General features: G+C 43.2%; 2 protein-coding genes across 3 annotated transcripts in view; one reads left to right on the top strand and one right to left on the bottom strand.

The window, feature by feature from the left end:
• Nucleotides 1-12,212, bottom strand: part of LOC309544756 (E3 SUMO-protein ligase ZBED1-like) — a gene marked incomplete at both ends in the record, with an annotated part of 838,422 nt that overhangs the window by 400,035 nt on the left and 426,175 nt on the right. The window lies entirely within an intron of this gene.
• Nucleotides 1-12,212, top strand: part of ARL15 (ARF like GTPase 15) — a 450,682-nt gene that overhangs the window by 75,660 nt on the left and 362,810 nt on the right. The window lies entirely within an intron of this gene.

Raw genomic sequence — 12,212 nt, 5'->3', positions numbered from 1 at the left:
TCCTTTCTTACACAGGGAAGAATGACAGGCGGCTTTGTTTACATTAGCCGCCTGCCTTTCTTCCGGTGTAACAGACGATCCCGAGTGCCCGGCGGACATCGGGTCCGCCGGGCACACGCGCGCGGGGGGGGGGGGGGGGGGGGTCCGTGACCGTGACCGTGCGGGAGCGCGCCTCCAGCGGCGCGTGTTCGCTTCCTAGAGCCTCACAGGCTAGAGACGTAGCCCTACGGTGCTTTGCCTGTGAGGGGCTGACTGCCGCAGTAAAAAGTCGTGCAAGCGGTTAGGGAGCTTTACAAGGGTAAGTTTCCTTTCCTGGAGAAGATGCTGCTGCATTCTTCTGTTAGTGCTGGCAATATGTTTGACCTGTTCCTTTTGAAAAGAGGATGACCAGCCAAATAAATCTGAACTACTTTCTTCAGAAGAGAACATGTGGTGATGTATTGGTCTTTGGATACAAGGCCAACACTAACGGTTCACGCACACTAGGTGGCAGCAAAAATTGAAAACTTCTGGTGGAAAAAAGCAGCATATAAAACACCAATTTGGTGCATATTCTACACACATTTAGGTGCGTTTTCGTTTACAAGCGGTTTCCTCAAAACACTAGAAAAAAATGTACACTTTAAAGTGATTTTAAACATTCATGTTTTTTTTTTTTTTTCTTTCAAATCACAAACATGATATACTTTGCCTGCTCCGTGCAGTGATTTTGCACAGAGCAGCCCCAATCCTCTTTTTGGGTTCCCCGCCAGAGCTTCAGGCCCTTCCCTCCTGCCTAGTGCCTCCATATCAGGCAGCTTGCTATGGGGGCACCCGAGCAGGCTTGCTTATGAGCCGTTGCTCTGTGTGTCCATTCACACATGGAGCGCAGTTCGACCCCCCCCCCCCCCACCCCTGCTCGCTCCTTATTGGCTCACTGGCTGTGATTGATGGTAGTGGAAGCCAATGGCTTCCATTGCTGTCTCAGCCAACGAGAAGGGAGAGACCCGGGAGAGCCAAGGCTCTCCTGCACATTGCTGGATCAAGATGGGGCTCAGGTAAGTTTTTATTCGGGGGGAGGGGGTGGTGGGTGGGCTGGGGGCGCTACTGCACACAGAAGGTTTTTTTTTTTACCTTCATGCATAGAATTCATTTTTTTACAACCACTTTAAAGACACTCTACTTTGATTTGTCAAGCATTTTTTTTTTCTGCCTGAAAGCTAATCGTAAAAGCGCTGTTTTTTATTTTCCCGGCCTGTGAACGCTTCACTGCAAATATGCCAGTAGACTCCCAAATGTGCATGGACACATAGGCTAATATAAAGTTACTGCTACAGGCTGAAAGAAAAAACACTTAAAGCCTGTATAAGCAGCATTTTTTTATGCCCAATGTGCATAAGGCCTAAAAATAAAACCAAGAACCGGATTTTCTCCTGGAAAGGTAGCTGGTTCTTTCCTTCTCATTACTTACCGTAGTTTCTCTTCAGTTAAAGAATTGAGAGAGGAAAGTAAGAGCTCCGTGTTGTAAGTGATACATACCGGGGCAGTAAAAACTGGCATTTTTTAAAAGCCACCCAAATCTTAACATTGCCGCCTGTCAAACTCGCCCTTTTAGGCCAATGGGACCCCGATGCAACCACAAGTAAAATGCTTGGCTTGTGGTTGTTGCACGGCCTTTCAGTACAAAATCCTTCTTGGGATTAAAAATCAAAAACCCCCAAAAAATCCAAAAACTGTGCATTAACCACTTTACCACCGGAGGATTTTGCTGTCTTACGTCCAGACCACTTTTTGCGATTCGGCGCTGTGCGACTTTAACTGACAATTGCGCGGTCGTGCGACGCCATACCCAAACAAAATTTACGTCCTTTTTTTCCCACAAACCAAGCTTTCTTTTGGTGGTATTTGATCACCTGTGCAATTTTTACTTTTTGCGCTATAAACAAAAAAAGAGCGTTTATTTTGAAAAAATAATATTATTTACTTTTTTATATGAAATTCCCCCCCCAAAAAATGTAAAAATCTAAATTTTTTTAAATTTTTGGCCCCTTTGTTTTCTGCTACCTATGTTTGGTAAAAAAAAAATCACAATAAGCGTATTTTGATATGTTTGCGCAAAAGTTATTGCGTTTACTAACTAAGGGAAAGATTTCTGTCATTTTTGGTGTTTTTTTTTTTTTTTTTTTTAAACATGTAATGGCGGCGATCTGCGATTTTATTTTTTTTTTTCTGCGGGACTGCGACATTGCGGCGGACAGATCGGACCCTTGTCTGACATTTTTGACACTTTTTTGGGGGTACCAGTGACATTTCTATAGTAATCAGTGCTATATATATGCACTGTTACTGTAAAAATTACACTGGCAGGGAAGGGGTTAATTTTATTGGAGAGGGAGGGGTTAATGTATGCCTGGTTCTTACTGACGTGTGTGGGGGGAGGTGACTGAGTGACACAGGGACAGATCGCATGTTCAGCTATGCTGAACCCTGCAATCTGTCACTCCTTGTCACTTAGGAGATCCGCCCGCTCTGTTTACACAAGCGGGCGGATCTCCAAACTCGATTCCCCGACGATCGGGGAAGAGCAGCGGCGATCGCCGCCGCTCCTCCCCTGGCCCGACTCCCGCTGTGACTGAAAACAGCGGGAGCACGCCGGCTACAGGGGGAGGAGTCCAGCGACGTAGGTCTACGTCGCTGGACGGAATCGAGCCACTTTGCCGCAGTACGGTCAACGTGACCGGTCGGCAAGTGGTTAAAGTATAACTAAAAGGAAAATGTTTTTTTTTTTTTTTTTAAGTTGTCGACTTAGTGGAAAAAGATTAGAACACCACCTTTTTAAAGCTAGGTTCACACCGATGCGTGTGATTGATGCATTTTTCCGGTGCGTTTCTGTACATAAGTGTTTAAAGGTTTTTTTAATGCGTTTTTTTTTTTTTTTTTTTTTTTTTTTTAATAGAGGGAGGTGTTGTAATGCAGGGGGAAAAAGCAAAATGCAGTGGAAACTCAGCAAAAACGCAACGCTTGCTTTTTTGATACAGTTCCATTGAAGCCTTTGGAAGCAAAAATGCAAACTGCTGCGGGTAAGGTCCCTGACCTTTTACAAAAAATGCAACTGCTGAAAACTATGATGTAAACGGACCCATAGGAAACCATGGTAAATGGGCTGTAGTGCGTTTTTTTGCAAAATGCTTACGTGTGAACCTAGCCTTAGGTTTTTATTGCTGTGTGTCCTCGTTGGGTAGATTCACTCTCTTTGTCATGTTTACCATTATCACTGAGCCTCAAATTTTGGTTTGTCCCTAGAAAATTAATAGAGAGTTCTGGTGACCTGGGGGACCCCAAGGGATTCCCTTAGTTTGCAGGGATTTCCTCTCACTTCCTGTTTTGGCTATGGGACAAGAAGTGAAGGTAAATCTCTCCAATAAAACACCAGACAGCAAAATCTGATGGGTTATATCCTCCCTTACTCTATGAAAATTGAAGTTTTTTCTATAGTTCTACTTTAAGATGTGGCTGGATCACCTCTGGAATGCCTAGCCGCCACTGTTCTACCGCGCTCTGAAAAGTGTTCCACTGATGATTTGCTTTTCAGAGGACAATAGCGCCTGCTGCCTGTGTGCTCAAGCCGAGCATAGGCAGCGAAGGCATGCCCTGCCCCTCAGCTGCACACATACAGCTGCAAGAAAAAGTATGTGAACCCTTTGGAATGATAGGGATTTCTGCACCTATTGGTCATAAAATGTGATCTGATCATCATCTAAGTCACAATAATAGACAATCACAGTCTGCTTAAACTAATAACACACAAAGAATGAAATGTTGCCATGTTTTTATTGAACACCCCATGTAAACATTCACAGTGCAGGTGGAAAAAGTATGTGAACCCTTGGATTTAATAACTGGTTGAACCTCCTTTTGGCAGCAATAACTTCAACCAAACATTCCCTGTAGTTGCAGATCAGACGTGCACAATGGTCAGGAGTAATTCTTGACCATTCCTCTTTACAGAACTGTTCCAGTTCAGCAATATTCTTGGGATGTCTGGTGTGAATCGCTTTCTTGAGGTCATGCCACAGCATCTCAATCGGGTTGAGGTCAGGACTCTGACTGGGCCACTTCAGAAGGCGTATTTTCTTCTGTTTAAGCCATTCTGTTGTTGATTTACTTCTATGCTTTGGGTCATTGTCCTGTTGCAACACCCATCTTCTCTTGAGCTTCAGCTGGTAGACAGATGGCCTTAAGTTCTCCTGCAAAATGTCTTGATAAGCTTGGGGATTCATTTTTCCTTCGATGATAGCAATCCGTCCAGGCCCTGACGCAGCAAAGCAGCCCCAAACCATGATGCCCCCACCACCATACTTCACAGTTGGGATGAGGTTTTGATGTTGGTGTGCTGTGCCTCTTTTTTGCCACACATAGTGTTGTGTGTTTCTTCCAAACAACTCAACTTTGGTTTCATCTGTCCACAGAATATTTTGCCAGTACTGCTGTGGAACATCCAGGTGCTCTTGTGCAAACTGTAAACGTGCAGCAATGTTTTGCTTAGACAGCAGTGGCTTCATCTGTGGTATCCTCCCATGAAATCCATTCTTGTTTAGTGTTTTATGTATTGTAGATTCGCTAACAGGGATGCTAAGTCTTTAGCTGACACTCTGGGATTCTTCACCTCATTGAGCAGTCTGCGCTGTGCTCTTGCAGTCATCTTTACAGGACGGCCACTCCTAGGGAGAGCAGCAGCAGTGCTGAACTTTCTCCATTTATAGACAACTAGACAACCAGAAAAATGCACAGAAAGGAATGAAAGTAAAAAAAAAAAAAAAATTACCAATAGATGGCAATTTGTACATAAAACCTGTTTGGGCTGCACAGCTAGAAAACAATTTGTTTTGCTATTTGCCTTGTGGGAATAAAGTGTGTTGTGTAACTGTTGTAGCATAGAAAACAGTACATATGAATCATAAAACCTGTTAAACAGTAACGTAATGCTCAGTTTACCACATCGTTCAATAAAGTTAGATCAACTTTTTATGGTGCTCAACCAAAATGCAATTAGGATTATGCTTTTATGTCTGTTCCACATGTAAGCAGCACAGATTTTCAGTCTGTGCGGAGGACAGGAGACGGGGGTAGGTAGGCAAAGCTCTCATTTCATAATTCTAAACATTTTCGAGACTTGGAGGTAATATTAAGATTTTTTTATTTCCTTAACCAGAATGAAGATTACCTCCTATCCTGTGATGCAATGTCCTATTCCGCCAATGCAGCATCTTCAACGATGTGCATTGATTGCCTCCAATTGATTGATTGGTTAAGTAACTTCCGTGCATGCTCAAAGGAGTTAATCCATTTCTGTACCGTGGCATGCCAAAGTGTACACCAAGCTGCACTTTTATTGTCAAAAAGAGCGAAGGCTTAAAGCAGAACTCCAGCGATGCAGTGGTTACATACCTCACTGGCTGCTGTCATCTTCCCAGGTGCCAGGTTTTTGGCCTCTTGATTGAGCTCAGCATTCATTCAATAGAAGCCTGCGAGGAGGCAGGTAAATGTGTTATTGCAGAGGAGCTGCATGCTGGAAGTTTTTCTTTTCATTTTTAACCGCTATCCATCCACTTTTTTGTACATCTACATCCTCCAATGGAAGCGGTGATACTATCTGTCTTCGGAGCTATCTGTCAGGGAGCCGCTGCCCTCATCTGGTTCATATACTGACCTTGATTCTGCCAGTGTAGCTTCCCCATCGCTATCATCTGACATGGACAGTATATTATACACCTCTTCACCACTGTACCAACATTTGGACATTTTGGTAACTAAATTTACCTGTACAGTGGTGTTGACTCACAGGTAATAAAAGCACCTGGTTGTCAAGGACTATTTCAAGCGCTACCAAAAAACTGCTAATGCTAGCAGGGATCAGGCCTGACTCTGCTAACACTGCGGTTTTGTGTGTTGTTTTTTTTTTGTAAGTGACAGTAATCTATTGATTACTACACTTGCCTGGGTGAATGGGTTAAACGCAGGTGCTGGCCGGAATCAGTGCTGACCGTGCAAACACTGCGTTTTGGGAACCCTAAACTATGGGGGCGCTAGTATAGTTCTGATCAGATATTGATCTGTTCAAACACTATACTAGTAATGGAAGTGTATGTGTGCGTGTGTGTGTGTGTGTGTGTGTGGTAATCAAGGGGTTATTTCTAACTATGCGCCGGGGATCTGCGGGGACCCTAAACCTCCTTTGGGATAGAAACTAACTCGCTAGCGCAAACTCAAGTCACAAGCACACTAATACAAAATACAGTAAAAACAGTATATTATGTGTGTATTAGTGTGCAATGTGACAGGGGGGAAGGGGTTAACTGGATGTGATCAGGGGGGATCAGGGGGTTAAATCTTTATTGGGAGGGGCTGGCGGGTATCCTACGGATAAAAGAAACGGTGGCAAGCGCTAAACCTGGTCACAGGTCACACTTATACGGGTATATAGAAAATGCTATATACTGTATACAGTGTGTGTTGTGGCAGGGGGTGTAGGGGTGATCAGGGGGGGATCAGGGGGTTAAATCTTTATTGGGGGGGTAGCGGGGACCCTAAACCTCCTTGGGGCAGAAACTTAGTCGCCTGCGCTAATTCTGATCACAATCACACATTATACAAAAATACAAAAACACAGTATATTACGTTTGTATTCGTGTTGAATGTGACGGGGGTAGGGGTTAACTGGGGGTGATCAGGGGGTTAAATCTTTATGGGGGGTGGCGGGTAATTTAAGTGGAAAAGGGGGGGCCGCAAGCGCTACACCTGACCACAAATCACACTTATACGGGTATATAGGAAAATGCTATATATTGTATACGGTGTGTTGTGGCAGGGGGTGTAGGGGTGATCGGGGGGGTCAGGGGGTTAAATCTTTATTGGGGGGGTGGCGGGGACCCTAAACCTTCTTGGGATAGAAACTTAGTCGCCTGCGCTAATTCTGATCACAATCACACTAATACAAAAATACAAAAACACCGTATATTACGTTTGTATTAGTGTTGAATGTGACAGCGGGGTAGGGGTTAACTGGAGGTGATCAGGGGGTTAAATCTTTATTGGGGGGGTGGCGGGTAATTTAAGTGGAAAAGGGGGGGGGGGTCGCAAGCGCTACACCTGACCACAAATCACACTTATAGAGGTATATAGGAAAATGCTATATGCTGTATACAGTGTGTGTTGTGTCAGGGGCTGTAGGGGTTAATTGGGGGGGGGGGCGATCGGGGGTTAAATGTGCCTATCTGACTGTGTGTGGGTGTGCTTGTGCATTTACTCACAGTTAGATGTGCTCTCCTCTCACGCTGGATCCAAAAAGGACGATGGAAGGGGAGGGCACATCTTCTCTAAGCCTGTGTTTACATTTCACAGGCTTCGAGTGTAATTTGATTGGGCAGGACCGATCAACAGGTCCAGGCCAAAAATTATTGGCCTGGACCTGATGACTGATCGGTTCTGAACCCAACCGTGTCATCGGCGGGACCGCAGGAGCGCGCGTGCCAGAGTGGCGCTGACCGCCGCAGTATATGTACTTGCGGCGGTCGGCAAGTGGTTAAGCAGCCATTTAACTTTAAATCTATGTTCCATGCATTTATTTCCATAAGACGTTGTACCAGGCTGCCCTGACTTAACGTCTTGCTGTTGTTAAATGCCGAGTGTTTGTAGACTGCTTAGCAACTTGGTGTGAATGGCAGGATATGAGATGTGGGTTCCTCCTAGCCTTCCAATTCAATGGTACTAATACCAGCAGACAAATACACAATTCTGAGAAAGGATGCAAGTGTTCCTCAAATCCCTGAGAAAGTCCTCCACAGGGATGGAGAAACGTCATTTATAGGACTTCTCATGTATTGGTTATACTTAACAGGGCAGCGTATAAGCTATAACAATAACTAGAACGATGTACTCAAGGACAATTAAATGTCATGATTTGCAGATTCAAGGATATGATTTGTGTGTGTATGTATGTATGTATGTATATGTATGTATATATATATATATAGTGTGTGTATGTGTATATACATACATACATACATACATACATACATACACTATATATATATATATATATATATATATATATATATATATATATATATATATATATATATATATATATATATATATATATATATATATATATATATATATATAATACATACACACACACACACACGTATGTAATGTGTGTGTGTGTATGTATGTGTGTGTGTGTGTGTGTGTGTGTGTGTGTGTGTGTGTGTGTGTATATATATATGTCACATGGTATTTGAAAAGCAATTTTTCAAACGCGATTGTTTTGGAGGGAAAAAAACATTGTCATGAATTTTAAAAATCAAAACAAAAAAAACCCACAATATTTACCCCAATATTTTGTATAATGTAAAATATGTTAGGCCGGGTAGATAGATACTGAACATGTCACGCTTTAAAATTCACAACACACTCAATGGCGCCAAACTTCAGTACTTAAAAATCTCCATAGGCTACGCTTTAAAAATGCTTACAGGTTACCAGTTTAGAGTTAGAGGTGGTCTTGTGCTAGAATTAGTTGCTCTCGCTCTAACATTTTTTATTTTTATACTTTCCCTTTTTTTTATTTTTTCATCACTTTTATTCCTTCTTTTACATCCTTTGTAATAGGAATAGGGCATGATAGGTCCTTTTTATGGAGAGATCTGGGGGTCTAGAAGTCCCCACATTTCTCCTATATGCTGGAAAGCATGAGATAAAATAAAAAAAAATCGAATTTAGGCTTTCCAGCAAAAAAAATGGCAATGTTTAAATCTGCCAGCGCCAGGAGGAGGGCAGTAGGAGGGTGACAACGTCCCCTATTGCCGCCTGTAAAAGCCGTCAAGTGGCTAAACGGAGGGAATCGTTGGCTGAAAATAAAACGATATCTGGATGCTGCCGGTAGCTGCAGCTGAAGTGGTTAAGTATGGGTGTAAAATATATGCCCTATTAGAGATGTCCACTAACCATAGCAAAAAGATTCAAACTGTCATTTTGACATTTATGTAATGTAGGCATGAATATAACTTACAGATTTAGCTTTCACTAGCTTATCAAAAGTGATGGCCAACCATGCTGCATAGGTCTGCAGTATGGCTAAAATGCAAAGTATGTTCACTAATATGTCCTGGATTGTGTATAATAAAGCTTGTGCAGGCTTTCCTCCCACTAACAATAACAGTGGAAATATTTGGGAAACTGCTTTCCTACATTAACTTTAGGTTTGCTGGAAATACACTGATTAAAAAGTGTTTGTTTAATGTTTTTAGCAGAGGTATAGCATCAAGTCAATTAAACTCCTGGGATATTGATCTGGTCAGTTAAGTAGCAGAGGGGGTTGTTAATCCGTTTCAGCTGCTTTGGTGTTAATGAAATTAACAGGTGCACTAGATGGGCAACAATGAGACGACCTCCAAAACAGAATGGTTGTAAAGGTGGTGACCACTAATTTTTCCATACTCCTCTTTTCTGACTGTTTGTTTTTCACTAGTTTTGCATTTGGCTAGGGTTAGTATCCCTACTGGTAGCATGAGGTAATACCTTAACCCTATAGAGGTTGCACAGGCATTCCAACTCATCCTGGATGGCACATCAACACATGTCATTGACAGAAGGTTTGCTGTGTCTCCCAACAGTCTCAAGAGCATGGAGGAGATTCCAGGAGACAGGCAGTTGCTCTAGGAGAGCTGAACAGGGTCAAAAAAGGTCCTTAACCCATCAGTAGGACTGGTATCTGCTCCTTATGTGTAAGGAGGAAGAGGATGAGCACTGGCAGAGCCCTACAAAATGACCTCCAGCAGGCCACTGGTGTGAATGTCTCTGACCAAACAATCAGAAACAGACTTTATGAGGGTGGCCTGAGGGCCCAACGTCCTCTAGTGGGCCCTGTGCTTGCTGCCCGATACCGTGGAGCTCGATTGGCATTTGGCATTGAACACCAGAATTGGCAGGTCCACCACTGGCACCCTGTGCTTTTCACAGATGAGAGTAGGTTCACCATTAGCACATGTGACAGACGTGAAAGGGTCTGGAGAAGCTGCAGGGAACGTTATGCTGCCTGTAACCCTATTCAGCATGACCGGTTTAGTGGTGGTTCAGTGATGGTGTGGGGAGGCATATCCATGGAGGGGCGCACAGACCCTCTACAGGCTAGACAATGGCACCCTGACTGCCATAAGTTATTGGGATTAAATCTTTGTACCCATTGTCAGACCCTACGCTGGTGCAGTGGGTCTTGGTTTCCTCCTGGTGCACGACACAGCCTGGCCTCATGTGGCGAGAGTATGCAGCCAGTTCCTGGAGTTTGAAGGAATTGATACCATTGAATGGCTTCCACGCTTACTTGACCTAAATCCAATAGAACACCTCTGAGACAATGTTTTGGACCAGCAGACGCCACCAGGTTGCACCTCAGTCTGTTAGGAGCTCAGTGATGCCCTGGTCCAGGTCTGGGAGGAAATACCCCACGACACCATCTGTTGTCCCAAAAGGAGCATGCCCTGAGGTTGTCCGACATGCATACAAGCATGGAGGGGGGGGGGGGGGCATACAAACTATTTTGAGTTGCTGCAATGAAATTTCAGCAAAATGGACTAGACTGCTGCATACTTTTTCCACTTTGATTTTCCGGGTGTCTTTGTATTCAGCCCTCTGTAGGTTGATATTTTCATTTCCATCAAAGGATGTGGCATTTTCTCATTCCTAACTAATTACCCAGTCCATATCCAAATATCCAACATAATATTTTCCCCATTGAGATCTGATGTGTTTTCAAAGTGTTCCTTTTAATTTTGAGTAGTGTAGTTGACTGCTATTTTACATGAGACTGCAGTGTTACAAGAAAGAGCTTCTGCCTGATCAACTGCTTGATTTATAATGTCATGTTGGAGAAACCTGTTGTGCAACAAACTAATACTGGAATGATTTACAAGATTGACAAAGACTACTCTCATATTGTATAACACTTTTGGAGACTGCTACCCTATTTTACATAAACTTCCAATGGGCTCAAGACAATCAAGTCTGTGTGTGCTCTGCTCTCAAGTCTACAACAGTGCTGCAAGACCTAAAAAAACCAAGGGGTCGCTATGTGCCACTTCCTGTTAGTCACCAAGACTACTGATCAAATTCATAGGCCATTAGAAAGATATGGGAAATTTGAGAGTGTTGGCGAAGTTTCTACATTTCCAGGATGTGTACAAAAAAAGAAAAACTCAGAGAGGTTGTAGGGTTCCCACAGTGCTATTGTATATTTACCCCAAGGTGCCTACACTTTTTAGGAGTGTGCCAAGTAGACCTTTTGTAACTGACAGAAGTAGAAACCAATAAACACAACAGAAAAATGCCTCCTGCGCAAAAGTGTGATAGCCCGGTACAGGTATTGAGGATAACTTCACGTCACAGCGGATATAGCTTCATGCCTTGCTGTCCTCTTGTACTGGGAGTGTCCTGAAGCCACTACAAGAAATGAGCAAAAGCAGGCGCACCAGCCCACTGCATTATCCCACAACACTTAATGAGAACATTTGTCATAAGTTTTATACTCAAAAGCATGTGAATTAAAATTGCTCATCAAGCTACTGATGAAGAAGGTGCTGCCTTTGAAACGCGTCACCAAGTTAGGACCCTGGCAAGGTCCTCCTGTATTCTGGAGTGTGCTGTATCTAGGACTATAGGGCTACAGAAGAGTAGCTTGATTAGCGATTTTCAATTCACATGTTTGTGAGTATAATTTGACGATTTATTTCATTTAAATGTTGTAGGATAATGCACTAGGTTGGTGCGGCCTCTTGTTTGTTTCTTGAAGTAGAAACCAGTCCCTGATCTCAGATTTTTCTACAGAGGCACTATACCACAGCCTGACTTGCAGCCTGATTCATATAACTTAGCCAAATAAATACATGATCTTGTAGGTGGCCCACAGGTCCCTTGCCGGCTGGAGACAGTATTTTCCAATTTAGCTGTAACCTTTTTAGATGCTGTCATTTGGTCAGTCCTAGTTTCAGATTTTTGTGTCTACCTAGGGTGTGGCTATAAATATGTTCATAAATAAGTAGAAAATAAATTGAGAAATTCTTTAGTTGAGCAGCCTTAGGCGTCAGGTAACCAATGAACCTAAAAAATAATAGCTGGTGTTCCAAAGGACTTTATGCTTCTGTCCCTCTAAATTTCTTTACTGGCTCAGGGTAGCT

This window comes from Pelophylax lessonae (genome assembly GCF_965119305.1).
Source record: "Pelophylax lessonae genome assembly, chromosome: 1".
In the NCBI taxonomy this organism is placed as follows: domain Eukaryota; kingdom Metazoa; phylum Chordata; class Amphibia; order Anura; family Ranidae; genus Pelophylax; species Pelophylax lessonae.
Note: the sequence above shows the minus strand (reverse complement) of the source record. Positions and strands in the feature narration are given on the sequence as shown.